At 37.4% G+C, this 4838-nt stretch overlaps 1 pseudogene; it reads right to left on the bottom strand.

Annotated features, from left to right (window-relative positions):
• Positions 1 to 6: 6 nt before the first annotated feature.
• Positions 7 to 3784, bottom strand: LOC127158291 (intercellular adhesion molecule 5-like; annotated as a pseudogene).
• Between the last annotated feature and the right edge of the window lie 1054 nt (positions 3785 to 4838).

Raw genomic sequence — 4838 nt, 5'->3', positions numbered from 1 at the left:
TAAACAAAGAATACAAAATACAATTACTGCAATTTTGCATTTTACAAAGATCAGACCAATTATTTGCAGATCATTTTTTCATTTTATAACCTGTTGATTTGACGATGAACACTTTGCCGTCACTTCCCACAAAGTTTGTGGCGTTGCATGTGTATTCTCCTGGACTGAGTGTTGAGGACGGGAGCACTGAGGAGCTGATCTTCTCTTTCAGATGCTCTGAGTGCCATGTGTACGTAGGAGGCGGGTTTGCCTTCACTGTACAGTCTAGCTTGACCTCATCGTTTTTAATGAGGGTCTCTGTTGAATTGGAGTGTTTTGGTTTATCTGAGGAGGACAGAGATACATTCCTCAGCACAACAGCAACATGATGAACAGCTGTTATTAACAGGTCAGTAAAAATACTGCACAACTGATCCTTTTCATCTGTGTTAATTCAGTTCATAATATGCCATATTTGATCAAATGATCTCAGATAATATGCAAATCTCTGTGCGTGATGAAATATGAGTTGCACATCTAATGTCCTTTAGAAAAAAATATACATTTAATTAAAAGGAAAATTTGACAATAATAAACTTACAGTATACTTTAGCACTGAGAGGTTTTGATGTTTTTGTAGGAGGAGGTTGAGGTCCTTCTGCTCCCAGATCCAGCTCTGCTTAACACCTGTATTGAGCTCCATCATCAGCTCTGTCTGCAGTGATCAGGAGTGTGGAGACTTCATTCACTGGAGTTATGCTGGTGTCAGTGAAACTGGTTTGACTCAACAGAGTTTGTCCTTTGTACCATTTGACAGTGAGATTTTGAACAGGAGCCACATCTTGAACATCACACTGGAGCTCATACTGCTCTCCCTCCTTTATTGGTCCTCTGTGATTCACAATGCTGATGGACACACTGTCTGGAGTCTCTGTGGATGAAGATTTACACACTCTGAAATCTGCATTCATGAATGTACATTTATTATTTATTTTTGAATGATAAAAAAGATGTATATATATATATAGAAACTGACTGTAAATAGTCACTGGGAGCTCTACTTCACATGGATAATCATGGCGTGTCATACATGATGTAGCAGATTGGCCGTACGTCCCATTCTGCCAGATCTGACACTCTCCATGTGATCACACTGTCTCTGGTCTTGTCCACTCTTCCCTCACTGGCTTCCCATCCCATCCCATAATGCGGGACTGAAGCGGTACAGTTAACTGCAACAGAACCGCCGTACTCCACAACAACACTCTTTGGGCTGAGCTGAACAGGACATTTAGCTTCTGTATCTGCTGAATACACTGAGAAACATTAAAAAAAAAAAATATATATATATATATATATATATATATATACATATATATACAGTGGGTACGGAAAGTATTCAGACCCCCTTAAATTTTTCACTCTTTGTTATATTGCAGCCATTTGCTAAAATCATCATTCATTTTTTTTTCTCATTAATGTACACACAGCACCCCATATTGACAGAAAAACACAGAATTGTTGACATTTTTGAAGATTTATTAAAAAAGAAAAACTGAAATATCACACGGTCCTAAGTATTCAGACCCTTTGCTGTGACACCCATATATTTAACTCAGGTGCTGTCCATTTCTTCTGATCATCCTTGAGACGGTTCTACACCTTCATTTGAGTCCAGCTGTGTTTGATTATACTGATTGGACTTGATTAGGAAAGCCACACACCTGTCTATATAAGACCTTACAGCTCACAGTGCATGTCAGAGCAAATGAGAATCATGAGGTCAAAGGAACTGCCTGAAGAGCTCAGGGACAGAATTGTGGCAAGGCACAGATCTGGCCAAGGTTACAAAAAAAAAAATTTCTGCTGCACTTAAGGTTCCTAAGAGCACAGTGGCCTCCATAATCCTTAAATGGAAGACGTTTGGGACGACCAGAACCCTTCCTAGAGCTGGCCGTCCGGCCAAACTGAGCTATCGGGGGGAGAAGAGCCTTGGTGAGAGAGGTAAAGAAGAACCCAAAGATCACTGTGGCTGAGCTCCAGAGATGCAGTCGGGAGATGGGAGAAAGTTGTAGAAAGTCAACCATCACTGCAGCCCTCCACCAGTCGGGGCTTTATGGCAGAGTGGCCCGACGGAAGCCTCTCCTCAGTGCAAGACACAGGAAAGCCCGCATGGAGTTTGCTAAAAAACACCTGAAGGACTCCAAGATGGTGAGAAATAAGATTCTCTGGTCTGATGAGACCAAGATAGAACTTTTTGGCCTTAATTCTAAGCGGTATGTGTGGAGAAAACCAGGCACTGCTCATCACCTGTCCAATACAGTCCCAACAGTGAAGCATGGTGGTGGCAGCATCATGCTGTGGGGGTGTTTTTCAGCTGCAGGGACAGGACGACTGGTTGCAATCGAGGGAAAGATGAATGCGGCCAAGTACAGGGATATCCTGGACGAAAACCTTCTCCAGAGCGCTCAGGACCTCAGACTGGGCCGAAGGTTTACCTTCCAGCAAGACAATGACCCTAAGCACACAGCTAAAATAACGAAGGAGTGGCTTCACAACAACTCCGTGACTGTTCTTGAATGGCCCAGCCAGAGCCCTGACTTAAACCCAATTGAGCATCTCTGGAGAGACCTAAAAATGGCTGTCCACCAACGTTTACCATCCAACCTGACAGAACTGGAGAGGATCTGCAAGGAGGAATGGCAGAGGATCCCCAAATCCAGGTGTGAAAAACTTGTTGCATCTTTCCCAAAAAGACTCATGGCTGTATTAGATCAAAAGGGTGCTTCTACTAAATACTGAGCAAAGGGTCTGAATACTTAGGACCGTGTGATATTTCAGTTTTTCTTTTTTAATAAATCTGCAAAAATGTCAACAATTCTGTGTTTTTCTGTCAATATGGGGTGCTGTGTGTACATTAGTGAGGAAAAAAAATGAACAAATGATTTTAGCAAATGGCTGCAATATAACAAAGAGTGAAAAATTTAAGGGGGTCTGAATACTTTCCATACCCACTGTATATATATATATATATATATATATATATATATATATATATAACTTAGTGCTAATCACATGGCATATCAAAAATGCAAGTTTTTTTTTAACATTTCTGCATATTTTCTAATGTTATAATACACAAAATTACAAAGTATCCTTTTCACACAAATTTTTAATCTATATAAACTTGATTCACAGTATCTGCCCTTCATAATGCTGTTACTATCAAACGTTTTATTTGTCTGTCATTTAACTTATTAAGATGGTTACTCAGTGGATCATTTATAATTGTTAAATGAACAGAAATTAATTTAGCACAAATACTAGTCCAAAGATAGATAAGAAAGTTAAAATCATTTAATCTCCAATAAAGTAATACCTGAAACATATTTAGACATATTTATTCATTCCAGATAACACATGTTTGCACTTCAGGCCCTGAACAAATAAAACATACAAACCTTTGAGAGTCACAAGCTGTGAAACTACAGAGAGGTATACACATCCAAAGAAACGCTGAAGCATATTCAATAAGCTCAGGGAAAAACAACTGAACAGAAAATGTTGTAAATAAAATGTCTCTGAATGTACGGTCTATGACTGAATTGCTGTACCGATTCTTGTAAAAATGAAGAACAAACCCTGCCCTGGAAAAAGAGATTTCGGTTGAGTGACTGATGAAGCAAAAGTGAAACTAAATGAACTCTGTGATAACCTGAATTCTTGTGATAAGTTAAAGGAACCCTGACAAGATAACTAGAACATCATGCAAAAACAACAGTTATGAATTTTGTACTTTTGAATTTTGTGGATAGGAGATTCAAACTATTTCGGTTTCTTCTTTTAAGCATTTTGATTATTTTTTAACAAGTGTCATTGTTTGGTTTGCTTTTGTAAAAATGTTTTCCTCAATCTAAAACAAAACAAAACAAAACTTGGACTTCATTCAATAAGTGTATGAAAAAAAATGTGACCAAAATTGCCGACCAGTGGAAATAATTGGAAAATTTTTTTTTTAAGCAAGCATAAATTCACAGATGCAAAAACAGAAACAGTAAAACATCACATCACACATTTAAAAAACTGGGTTCAACCTGTTAGGTCATTTTATTGGGTTATTTTAAATATTTCTACCCAGTGTAGATTTTCTGCACTCGATGAACCCTAGCATGGGTCAGTGTAACCCAAACTGGATACATTTGTCAGTGGTCATTTTGTGTTCTGTCCTGATAGAAAGACTGATGGGAAATTTCCTGACTGTGTGATCTCACATTTTCCTTTTTTCGTTTAAATGTATGTCATATCTACCTTCTGTTTAGAACGCTAGTCTGGTACAAATGCAGCATACCTGGATCTGAGTCATTCCTGGTATCCAGTAACATTTTGGGTTAAAAATTGTTGTAAAAAAGTTACATGTTTTTTTAATATTTTTAGCATTTTACCAAAATAGTGACATGTTTAACTATTAGGAATACATATTGGCCAAGCTCAGGGATTTAAAAAATAATAGTTATGGGTAGATTTTTAAGACACTGGCTGTGAAAGTATTCCACCCTGTTAGGGACATACTGTATACATAGTTACCACAAAATGTTAATAATGTAAATGTTAAACAAAAATAAGCTTTTCTTGGATGGTATATATCCCTTATGCCGTATTAGTTTTTATTCTTGAAACAATAACAAAAAAATATATTGATTAATAGAATATGTACTTTTTTGTGCCCATTTTTACCAACAAGATGTTACATAATACAAACATTTTGGTCAGAAACATATATATGCTGTTAATGCTTCTCAACTCAATAAATAAAGACCAAAGTATGCCAAATATTTAATGTTGCTGTCTAATTGTTATTT

The sequence above is a fragment of the Labeo rohita genome, unplaced genomic scaffold (assembly GCF_022985175.1).
Source record: "Labeo rohita strain BAU-BD-2019 unplaced genomic scaffold, IGBB_LRoh.1.0 scaffold_1435, whole genome shotgun sequence".
NCBI lineage: Eukaryota > Metazoa > Chordata > Actinopteri > Cypriniformes > Cyprinidae > Labeo > Labeo rohita.
The sequence above is the reverse complement of the archived record's forward strand: the minus strand, read 5'-3'. Positions and strand labels throughout refer to the sequence as shown.